Raw genomic sequence first — 12,978 nt, forward strand, 5'->3', positions numbered from 1 at the left:
AAATGTTGCATAAACAAACACAAGCCTCATGGCAACTTCCTCAACTCAGTTTCTCTACAACACACATATGCAAGTTCCGAGTCGTACAATCATATAGCTTCACAACTCTGCCGTAGCGAGCGTATTTGGCAATTTATTTTGATAAAGTGATGATTGTTTGGAAATTACTGAGCATATGGTTCAACTGGGGGAGGGGGAAATGCTGCATGAGTGCGGTGAAATGGTCCCATGAATGATGCACAGTATTTTTACATACACAAATAAATACACATATAAAAAACATGTGCCACCTTCTACTCATTGCAAATCATGCTTGCTCAGATAGCATGTCAAAATATGTTTAGAATGCTGCTGAGAACTACAAGGTGTTGAGGCGATCAAATGCCTGACACACTTATTGTTCTTCCACACAGGTGTTATCACTTAATCTGCCTGATTAGAGCTCTACCTAAAGGCCATGCACATACGCACACAGGTGTTTTCAATTATTCTGTATGATTAGACCTCAGGTTGAAGATGGCCAGTGGACTTCTTGTACCGATTAGAATGATAAAGGTGTAATTTTTCTCACCCTACCAGGTGCGATAAAAATTCAGGGATACAGAGAACAGTCTGGAAAATGTTAGTCAAGTGCAGTCTGTGCAGGGCCTATTCTTCCAATTGAAACATATGAAATTAAATTTGTGCTTTAAAAAAGGACAATTCATGCAAATGAACAAGAATCAATAGATTCTAATGTCATGACTATTTCACAAACTGCCTTGAGCTCGCTCCGTTAGTTGTATAGTTGTTAGCTAAGGCTAATGTTATCGATATTGATGCTAACTGCACATGCACGTGACATACGCCACAACCAAACACAAGCGATTGGCTATGGCAGATCCAGAGTGGCTCTGGGCAGATCCAATAGTATTAAACTTCAACAGAGTAACCGCCTTCAAGTAAGTTAGCACTCTCTGTACAAATGAAATGTACGAAAGTCTGGTAGAACCAAGCTATGCTTTTATTGTTTTATACTTGAATGGAAGATGGCACATGCATTATTTCTTGTTTATGCATTGTTTATTTCTTGACCCTGCTAAAGAAACTTGAAGATGATGTAAGGTGCAAAATACACAAAGTCATATAACATAAGTCACTGAAAAAATATGATTTTATAGCTCTGCTTCTTTCATAATATTGTTTGCCATAACAAGGCCGATAGAGAGATCCAGAGTATTAATCTTGCTTTCCCATTTCATCCCCAAGCAGTGGATCTTTCACAATGAAAGTATGTAATCAAGGGTATCCATATTTGTTTAAGAAGTATGGATGATTAAGAAAGAAGCAAAAGGGACAAAGACAGGGTAAAGAGAAAGTGACAATAAATGATTTCTTCAGTTGAAGAGATGTAACATGATGTCTGAGAAATTAGCCAACCAGGGGCTGTCTCTAACACATGTATTCACCCCTGTCCCACAATGGCTGGATTTATTAAGCCTTTTCATCACTATGTCCAGATCAATTTATCCTTTGAGAACACTATCCCCCTCTGTACAAAATTTAGTGAATCAAATTTACCAAACTCCTCATTTTTACTCTCTTCCCTCTCCTGCGCTCCCTGTCTTCCTCTCCATCTAGCACTCTATTTTTCCTTATCTGTCTCTTCTCTCTCCACCTTTGCTATATTCTGATAAGAGCCTCAGGGGGTGTAAGAGAGAGGTATGTAAAAGAAGAAAGCACTCACTGCCAGTGAGTGATGAGAAATCCACTCCAAGCTAATGGAATACAAAGACGTCTCCCTAATTTTCAATCCAATTATCTTGTGATAAATGCTTTAAGGGGGGGTTGTTCTTCAACCCAGTCATCTCTTTACCTGCATAAATAACCAGTGCTTTGCCAAAACAATCAAAGGCAGATTTGATGTTGCTTCGATTGTTACTCAAGTGGGAAACAACAGAGAATCAGGCAGATTATCATTACATTGTTATGCAGATTACAGAACATGCCTGAGGTGGAAAGTCTGAGTGTGCACAAACATGTGGAACCAGGCCCTCCACTTCACTCAAACCCTTTTTTGTTTTCATTCCTTGGGACTTGCCAAATAGGAAGCGAGAGTAGCATTCATGGAAACCTTTTGAATATTAGCCTCTGGATCATTATCAATGATTTTGCTAGTTGTTGCTCATGTTGAACAGTCATGGGTGAGCGTTTTCAGAGATAACGTTATGCAAACACAATATAATTAACCTTTTTTTCCCCTGATCATAAAGTGCTGTATTGTGAAGCGGCCCTGGTTAACATTCTCTCAAGGCCTATTAGCAAAGTAAATTTGGCTTTACACAGTCAAAATCAACTTGATTTGATTTGCGTAACAGTGAAATCTGATTTTGCATCAAGAAGGGCAAATGTGTCAATGGGCTGCCACAAGTGTGTATGTGTGAGTTTATTAGCATTAAGGTTTAAGCATTGATACAGTATTTCTGTGTGCACAACCTGGTATCACAGTGTGCATGTGTGTGTTTCTCTTGTGTGTTTGTTAGTATTGTTTGACCTTGAGCTGTCTGGATTTGCCAGGTTTTTCCCCACACACTTTATCTTCAAGCTGTTTTGCAATGGCATGTTGCCTCAAGCTACAAAATAGCATATTGGCATTGTGCAATTTCTTATTTTTTGATCTCTTTGATGTCATGTTGTAGAGGGGAAGTTGGGAAAGGTGATCCTGCCAATCCATGGCAGGATTCCGTATTTATTTATTTTTAAATTTTTATTAATTACGGACAATGTACATTGATGATCAAGCACAGCAGTACACATAACAGTGGTTACACGTCTGGTTAGCTCTAAGCCAAAGCGGGACTTTCCCTTATATTTGGGGGAAGTGTGTTCCACAATGCACTACCTTAGGTTTTTTTAAAAGGAACCTCACAGTCCCTGTTTACAACAGCTCTTGGGATCCGAGTCTGTCTGTATTTAATGAACTCCAACAGTGGAGGTGGCCATTTAGATGACAGGCTTTGTTTCAAAGACCAAACTTGCATTCAGGCCTCTGGGATTGGATCACAACCAGATGATGTCATTGTGGATGACATTAGCCATTATCCTAATCAATACATCCAATTCTATACAAGTCTGGGTGTCAATACAGCTCCATGTAGGTTTAAGTTTAAATAAGAGAAAGAAAATATGCCAAAATAAACTCACATGTCAGTGAGGGTATCTGCATCCTTTCCTCCATGAAGAATGTTAGAAGAAGACATACGTTTGCCTCCATCAGTTCAACGGAGGTGAATAGAATTTCTCACAGCATTTCTTTTTTGTCTTGTGACCCCTTAATGTCCGTCACTTGCAGCCATTAAACAATAGCCGAAAACCTGAAGAATAAATACAAATTTAGTGCATTGTCATGTTTCCTGTATTGAATATTATTGCCAAACACAACACTATACCTTTCAACATCGTTATTTCCCCGCTGGGGATCAATAAACCGTATAAATTATTAAAATATTTTAAAAGCAAGGAATAATATCCTGTTTCCTTTGTTTAGCGTACAGTTGGGGCTGTGCTGGACACTACTCTCTGGGCATCGGGTTATCTGGCTCCACCGCCATCATCTGGCTTGTAGGAACTGAACAAAATTACATTGGGAAGTAGTTATCATGTGAATATGTGAAACCTTGAGAAATGAAGAAAAGCTTTGAGATGAGGGAAGCTAGACACAGGATGGTCGAGCTAGCAGAGTAAGATAAGATAAACTTGCAGCTGTGACTGTGTGAAAGAGGCATATTGTTCTTTTATTCAACTTTGGTGAACTATGTTAAACCCTAAACCTGCCTAATACACCCAGCTACAGCTCAACCAATAGTAAAGAAATGAATATGATATACTAACACCCATTATGTAAAACAGTGATATACTAACCCACATTTATGTAAAACAACTTTATGTTCACACCCACTCAATAAAACAGCAGAGCAAGGGATGAGTGCTTTGGAAGACTGCTGAATGATTTTCAGTACTCATTCCCCTTTGCAAAGAAAAAAAGAAGCAAGTCTGTGTCCGTGAGTATTTTTTACTTAAGGCTTTGAACCTAACAGGCTCTATCGATGTGCAGAAATGGTTGTAATAAATATTGTGAGAGCAAACGAGTAAGTGAGGTTACAAAGTATGAGAGTGCAAAATTCCACATTAGGAGGAAAGTAGGGGTGGTGGACAGACCAAAACAAGTAGAGTTTTACAGGTCTTTGTCGGTGACGCAATGATGTAGGTAACATCATGTTAGGACAATATTTATCAGTTTTACGTTACTCATTTTAAGCCAATCCCTGATGTTTTACCAACCGTAACTACCGGTATTTTGTTGTTTAAACTTAACGTTTAAAGTACGTGTTTAAAACAGTGCACGTTACGTTAAAGTTGTGGTGCGTAGTTTCTGTAAACCCCATTAGGAATTCTAAGTAACGACAACAAAACCGTTGCCGCATCCACATGATGCAAAGCTTACGTGATCATGCATTCGCCCCCAGCCATCCTCCACGCAGTTGCTGGGAACCAAGGAGGACACGTAGGATTAAAAAAAAACATGGACTCTTCAGTAGAGGTAATTATCTTTACTCAAACTTCTGCACGGAAAAAGTCACCGGACTCAACAATCTTCTGGCCATCGCCATACTGAGATATCCAGAGTTTTGTGGAGCTGATAGTCTTAATTAGTTTTTAAGCATTTCATTTGGTAATGGCTAACCCTAACCCCATGTAACAGGCGTTCATTAATATAAAAAAAGTTATGCACTAAAGCTTTAAATAGAACGGTCACATGATTAAATTGCCACAGTGAGCCAATAAACAGAGCGGTCATATGTGTCATTTTGGGAATCTTTGGAAATCGACCTATAATCGTGTTTAGATATGACAATTTTTTCATTACAATGCATAAATGTGATTTCCCCGTTATAAACCTCCACAGAAAAGAGACCACACAATGCTGAAACATAGTTTTGACAAACTGTAGACCACCTGGGCTGTAGTGGAAAACAAAAAAGCACTGAGAATAAACAGGGAAACTGCACTGCAATTAAAAGAAGCAGGTATAATATAACGGGATGTTTACATGGCTTGGTGGTGAATTGTCATATCAAAAGAGCACTTGTTGTGAAGGTGGAGAAGGTTGGACCCAAATGCAGAGAAGGCCAGGAGATATGGTGAGCTTAAATATTTAACCAAAAAATGCAGAATAATAGAGAAGGTGTCCAGCAGGTCAACAGAAAGTCAAAAAACAAAGAAACAAAATGAACTGGGGCCTAGGGATAAATGAGGATACCGGCTAAAAAAGCACACAGGACGCTGTAGCAGGGAAGTACGAACAAACAACAAACAACAAACAACACACGGACCGAAAACACGTTGACAGGACACCAACACAAAAAGATGATCCAACACGAGACAAAGGGAACACAGAGGTTAAAAACAAGAGGTAACGAGCAAACAAGGAACAGGTGAAACACATCAGGGATGGAAGTAAAACTAGACAGGACGAGGGGGCGAAAACCGGGACGTCAAAATCCAACGAAACAGAACAAACACTGGAAAACACAAGACAAGAAGTACAACTAGACAAGACAAGGGAGGAAGCCAGGACATGAAACAGTAAACAGAACAAATAACATGGAACACAAAACCTACACAATAATCCCTGAATCATACACAAACAGGAAACAAAAACCTACAGTACAGAAACAAACAACAGCACTTTACTCTTCAGCCAGGTCTGGGCAGAAAAGAATAACTTGGTATGAGGCTTGTTCTGGCCATAGGGTTGATTTTAACAGTTTGAAGCTTGATAGGTTGTTGTTGATGTACTGTTTTTATCCCATCAGTTGGCACCTACCATTAACATCTAATTTGTAGTTTCAGTTTAGTTGTAGTTATCCCCAGAAAAAAAATAACTCTATTCATGAACAATGTGATGCAACTAGCCTTTGGCTTCAGTTGATTTTGAAATAATGCATAATGTGCATGCACATTCGCTTCCTCATCCTGTCTGGTATAATTAACTTTATTTAAATGAAGGATCTACCACTTAAATGAATTAACCCTGCAGGTTCCTCTATTATATGACTTTGTGAAACCCTTACTGATGATTAGGCAATAGAAAGCCCCTGTCAGCATGTAGCCACTCATCCATCACACTGCTGTTGGGTGGACTTTAACAGCCTTTCGTTCACATCATGACTGAAACGTCCACAACTCCATGAATTTTTCATAACTACAAGCTACAACTTCACCATATACTGTACAGTCCAACACATGTGCATTCTCTCTTCTTTCTTTCTGTTGTACATGCCATTGCTTTGGCCTTGAATAACAGACTCATGCATTTGTTTGGGAATCAAATAAATTCTTCTTTGATTTAAATATTTGATTCAAATAAATTCTTCTTTGATTTAAGAATGATAGTGATCATATTCAATATGTTTGTTTAGCTGTTGCATAGTATTTGTTTTGCTGTTCTTAATTTATGAATTCCCTGTGCGGCGTCCTTGAGTGCCAAGAAAGCCGTCTTTAAATAAAATGTATTATTATTATTGTTAATATCCAAGCATGATTTAGACTGACAACTTGACAAAGGTCTGCAAGAAACATAATCTAATTCACGTGCAGTAAAGTGGTATCAGCTGTTAACATTTAAAATGTAAGACAACTGTGACATTTCATATCAAACCAATGAGCTATAAAGAATCAGATGGTGCACAAAGTGGCAAGGCAGGTTGGCTGTTACATGAAGGTACCTCTTGGCTGCATTGCAGATATAAAATTCATATTCTGTGGCCGAAGCTTGATCTTCCTGCTGCTCCCTGCAACAGGGCCTGAACAGAATATAATCATCTGAGGAACGGGGGATCAGTCCTCTGCTCTACCTGCCACTCTGTATCTCTCTATAAAATGAAGGTATCTAATGTTTGATATTACTGAGGCCACCTTAAAGGGCTCATTAAACTAGATGTATATCGGAGAGTTTAAGAGCCAGAATTTTATTTTCCTCTGGCAGAACACTTTTATTGTTGCTGTGGTGACAGGATGTTGAATCTTTTTAGCTCTAAATCAAATCAAACATCTGTTCACACGTAGCAGAAGAACAACTTCCAGTCAGCCTTATTATAGTGAATGCAAATTTTTAGACAACACTGCACAGTACTAACCTGAGTCTGTTGTTTTTAAATGATGGATTAGCTACTGTGTTGAAATTATTTTGATGTGCTCAATAGAGGAAAAAAAAAACCTCTGGTTGGATGAATAGTACAGTTTCTTTACAGATGTCCAATACACTGGCCAGGAGCATTACTATCAGGAGTAACACTTTCCACCTTGTCTAATTACGGAAGTAGTAGCATCACTTGAGGTTGTTACTGTCCAAGAGAGCACGCTGCCGTTGCTCAAACAAGCACCTGTCGCTTTGGAGTGTGAGAGCTTAAATGAGGCCAGCTCTTCAATGGGAGATCATTAAAAAAAGAGTGACTTGGCCTCGTTCTCTCTAATTATGTCTATTTTCACATGCCTCTTGCATGTATGTTGTACAACACAGAGAGAAAAGTACACATTAAAGAACAAAAGAACGCTGACTGAGTAAGTGTCTGAACGATCAATCAAGCAACTGAACGAGTAATTCAACGAGTGTGAGCAGGGAGACTGATTGACTGACAGGTGAGACAGTTGACTGGTTGTCTGAGTGACTGATGTCCAAGTTAAGCTTTACTGGTTCTTAGCATAGTAATCATGACATTGCACAGGCAGGCAGAGAGAGAGAGAGAGAGAGAGAGAGAGAGAGAGAGAGAGAGGGACGCAGGTGAGCAGAGGGAGCTGCATGAGGCTCCGCTGGAGAGCAGTTCCAGGTTGCTCTAGATAAGACTCAAACAGGAAATTGCAATATGGAGGCGCAGTGTCTCAAGTGGAATACTAAGAGACTCTCTCTGTGTCTCTCTCTTCCTCCATAAGTCTTCACTAGAGGACAGCATGCCATTGAAATCCTTAATGCATTTGCTTTATGATTATTACCTTGGCACTACACTTTGTAATAGTCATATAAAACTGTGTAATTGATCTAATAATGAAGCCTTACTTTCTCTATCTACTACAGAAGCCTGCACATAGCCAGCAGGATGTATTTCAACAGGAAAATACTGGAACATAATGGGACACAGAATCTACTATGTAAATATATATACACACACACACACACACACACACAGCCAGCATATATTTACAACAACAAATGTTTTAGTATATTTTGTTGCAATGTTGGAGTTTTTGGTATTTTTCTGCATACATCTTTCTTTCTGCTTCTCTAGTGTTTGAGAAGCTTCAAAGGACACACTTTAATTCCAGCAGATATGCAGAGCGGCCAGCAGGGGGGAGTGCTGATCTCTGCCAAATGTGACAGAAAACACTCACACACACATGCACTCTCATAAATTTGTTCCACAGCTAATTTTTGAGAAAGACTCCTTACAACCATAGGATATAGTGTAAGCCTTGAACTTAATGTTTTATGTGTCTCAGCCAGTTCCACCACTCACAGTACAGTTTACTATTTTAAACTGTGACCATCACACCACACTAAATCAAAGAGAAGGTGGCAGCGTGTTCCTGTGCATTCTCATGAACAGGTTTGTATGATGTACAAAACGTTATGCACACTGCCCCCGCATTGTTGCTCCGCACGGTGCTCCAAAAGTCGATGCTTGTCTACCAACAGGCTACAGTTATTAATAGCGCGAGAGGTTCTCAGCGCATCCTTTTAACATCCAAATACATATATTAGATGGAGGCTATGGTCTCCTTTTGCTTCAAGACTCCCCTTATATTGACCATTCTTTCTTGGGATTAGACTACTCTGCTTCAAATTGTACAATGAGGGCTAGACCTTGAGTTTACAGTTGGGAAGCTGATTGCATCTGGAGCGGGAAAAGCAACAGAGGGAAACAGAACAACACAACATGCCATAACAAACCATTACCCTTTTTTTATAATTGATGTGACTTGACTGGTAGATTATAATAAAAATAAATGAATTAAACAATAACTCTCTGTCAAAGAACCACATCTACGAAAGCCCGGTTAGGCAATTGAAGTGGTGGAAAAATACGTTCTCTGAAGTAGGCTACTATTCTTAAGTAAAGGATCTGCAATCAGTACTTCATATTGCTATCTTAAGCAAGGCTAGTCATACAAAGAAAAGGGCATACTGATGCCTTGCTTTACCATCATCTCCGTCTGAACAAACTTGGCAACCCCATCCTGGCTCCTGGCTGATGCTGTCCTGCCAGCCTTTGGAAGGAGGAAACCTGATGGGACAGACAATTAAGGGCAAAGGTCATCATGCTGGTTTAAAGATAGTGTACATAGTTTGACGGGATTGAACTAAGGCCAGATTCATGGGACAAGTCAAAATATGCTAGACTAAATTGTTGCTTAGTTCTTGGTCAAAAAGGGTTTAGAGAAAGTTTAATGTGAAAAAGCCCTTTGAGAGAAAGACCCACTTTCTTATTGGAGCACCTCTGTTTTGTGCTCTAGGCTCTGTGAAGGAATGGCTTGGGAGCCTGGACATGACATAATCAGGAACCAGCAGAGAGAGAGTATACAGTATACTGTATCTGCAGCGCCGCCATAATGGACAAGAGCAGCAAATATGTTTTAATGAGGAAATAGAAGCAAGAAAGCTATCTATATGTAGATCCAATAAAAGAAGGCGGCAGAATGAATGAGCAAAAAACAAGGAGGGAGAATTAGAGGGTGACAGTCAGATGAGTTGAGGAAGATAGACTATTAGAGGAGGTCAAAGAGGGAAAGAGGAGTAAAGAAGGAAGAAAATGAGGTTTGAAGGGAAGGATCAAGAAGGAATAACAAAAGAGGAAGACATTAAAATGCTGCTAAAATAGCTCCTGTTCCTCTCAGGAAGGGTTTCCACAAGATTTTATGAATCTGGCTGCAGGCATACGCTCCCGGGCCAGTCAAGTTTGTCCACACCAAACTGATAATAACATCTGTTAATGAACGCTGCTGTTATGGAACGGCACTGGAGGTTTGACCCGAAAGCAGACGTGACACACAGAAAATACGTTTAAGTGATTTAATACAGATAAATAAATATATACAATTAACAGTGCAAGGGGGTGTTGCGTCCAGGGAATCCTGTAATGGTGAGTGCAGTGTGCTCTCCAGAGCGTGCCTGCTGAACCAGTGTCTTTTGTTTGGGGCATCAACCATGTGATAATGACATTCCCCAGAGTCCAACAAACAATTACAACATGTGGATAACTTCCTTGCATCCAGAGAGAAGCAGGCAGGCAGGGGTACCAGGATGCATCATCACAAGCAATCAAGGCAGACTGGAGAGAAAATATAGAACATTAGCCACACAAGCTAGAACACCAGGAAACAGAATTACACAGGGTGCCAAGATTTATAACTGTACCACTCTAGTAGACTGTACGATCAGGTGACGGTTGGATCACAGAGCCGGCCTTATACTGGGGGATGTTTAGGATGAACTTCACCTTACGCAGCCTGCAAACTAAGCCACGCCCACAACTCACAGAGAGAGAACAGGAGGGAGAAACATGAGGGATAACAAACAGGGAATCAAACAATGCACACAAACAGGGAGAGGAAAGGGCTGCCATGATGGCATCATGACACTTGCTTAGTGTCTGTGGGTATTGTCATGTTGAAATAAGAATGGGCCTTCCCCCAATCTATTGCTGTATGCTTGATTTTATGCACCAGTTATTCATGGCTTTGGCACTGGTTGACAAACTCCCTAGTAGAAGGGGTGGAATAATAATAACCTATTTGCAACACTTATTTTTTATCACATCCAACTCAAGAACCTTAGCAATGTCAAGAATTATATTGGCCTCCTTATTTCTGCAGTAACTTTTCACCTCAAAACCCAGAATCCTCTATAATCTTTAAGGGTTATGAGATGTTAATAGGGCATGACATGCTAAAAACAAATTGATGATCTCAGAGTTGAGAGGTATGAAACTTGTTGTTAAAGGAGAATTCCAGACAATCTTTATGTTAATCTTGATTGCTATAAATATGTGAGTACATTCGATTGAAAAGACTTCGACCTGAATTGGTGCAGTGGCTGAGTAGCTGCAGCTACGTGTACAAGCTTCCACTGAACTAAAACGGCAGCTAACGGGGCAAGTTTTAGAGTGCCTTTGTGCCTCTTAATAGACACACAGAGACAAATATGCATGTGGCTTTGCACAGTAATAACGTTACTGCCAGCTGTAGCTCGCACTTGAAGCAGCTACTTCATCTGCCTGTAGCACTTCTCTGTCTGGTTCTTTTCCAATTTCCAGGCTCTTGGTAAGCGGTGTCTGACGGGCCGGTTGGGGTTAGTGGAAATAACAAAAATAGAAAAAAAATAGTAGTTTGTAGCAGTTCTTTGTAGTAGTTCATGGCATAGCAGGGCACTGTGCGGCATTACAAGGCACAGCAGGACGTAGCTGGGCACCTCAGAGTGTAGCAGATGAACATGGCACCGCAGAACGTGTAGCGGGACCATGGCGACAGCTGCTACCCTGATTTTGGAGCATCCCTGATCCGAGGGAACATGCTGAGGAAAAAAGAACATAAGGACTCCGGGGAATGACCCCCCAGAGCTAGGTTAGTAACACGCATTTCTGGGACATGGATGCACATAAATCAAAAGATAGGAAGATAGAGGAGAGAGGAGCTCAGTGTATCAAAGGATGTCCCCAGCAGTCTAAAACTATTACAGCAAAAAACCAGAGAGACAGGTAAAAGGGAGCCTGGTCGGTAGGATGAGCCGAGTACTCGGCTGAAACGAGTACCGGTACGATAAAGCACTTTTGCCGAGTACAAGTATTATCCGAGTAATGCGATTCAATATCTGTGCTCGGATTCAATGAAATTCTCCATTGACTGTGTCTCCGTTCTGTATAGCTAGTCACAGTGCCAGTCAACAACGCCTCCTTCACACTATTCTGTGATAGGCTATCCCAGCGCCCCTCCCCTACACTATTCTGTGATTGGCTAGTCCCAGCGCCCCTCTCTACACAGACACTCCCGTTGCTGTGTGCCTCTCACTCGCACACGGGACACGGAGAAGTGAACAGCTCTCTCCCCTTCCTGGTCCGCGGGCTTTCCCGTTAACATTTAGGGTTTCTTCAAGCTTCAGGTTTGTTTTATGCTTCAGTTTGAACTAGTACCTAGTAACCAGGAGACTTCTGGTAACCGTGGGGTTGGTTCAGACACAGTACTCGGTAGAATGCTACTCGTGTTGCATCTCTGCCGTCTGAGTTTTTTTTTATTTTTTTAAACTGCCTGCTGCTCTAACCAGTTTTTTTGAGTGTCTGAAACTTTCTTGCTGTGTTTTATAAAAAAAATAAAAGGGTATAAATGAATAATATTACAAATTAAGATACACAAACACATTCCAACCCCCCGCCCCCCTCTCTCTCTTTGTTTCTCTCTCTCTCTCTCTCTCTCTCTCTCTCTCTCTCTCTCTCTCTATCATATATATATATATATCTCTTACTCACTCACAGGCACAGACACTCACACTCCAAAAAATTGATCACACTGATCATAGAAAAATAAAAGTTAAAAAAATAAAGTTATATTATTGAGTATGAAACTCTTGTTCATTACATTTACTTATAATTGCAACCACATTGCTGTATTTATTGTGCAAAACTTGTTATATACTGTAGGCCTATGTAGTTTGTTACCATGACACCACCATTGATCTGAAGCTTGATGCTGTCATGTAAATAGTTTTCTAATCAGCAATAAATAACAATTTCTGATCAACTCATATCAATTGCATGCTTAAATAACATACCGGTTAAAGCCCCGCACATTTCAAGACAACCAGACCCACTTCCGGGTTAAATCGAACCACTTCCGGTTTAGGCCCCGCCCACTCCTACTACGGATCCGGATACAGATAATTCATGTGGTAAA

The 12,978-nt window shown here is 40.4% G+C and overlaps 1 long non-coding RNA gene across 1 annotated transcript in view; it reads left to right on the forward strand.

Annotated features, from left to right (window-relative positions):
- Nucleotides 1-3,954: 3,954 nt before the first annotated feature.
- LOC116700710 (uncharacterized) overlaps nucleotides 3,955-12,978 on the forward strand; it is a 9,724-nt gene continuing 700 nt past the window's right edge. Inside the window, exons 1-3 of the long non-coding RNA XR_004334713.1 lie at nucleotides 3,955-4,040; nucleotides 8,114-8,187; nucleotides 8,325-8,409. This is a non-coding gene — a long non-coding RNA (uncharacterized LOC116700710). The remainder of the gene's footprint in view (nucleotides 4,041-8,113; nucleotides 8,188-8,324; nucleotides 8,410-12,978) is intronic.

This window comes from Etheostoma spectabile, chromosome 13, assembly GCF_008692095.1.
Source record: "Etheostoma spectabile isolate EspeVRDwgs_2016 chromosome 13, UIUC_Espe_1.0, whole genome shotgun sequence".
NCBI classification, from domain to species: Eukaryota; Metazoa; Chordata; class Actinopteri; order Perciformes; family Percidae; genus Etheostoma; species Etheostoma spectabile.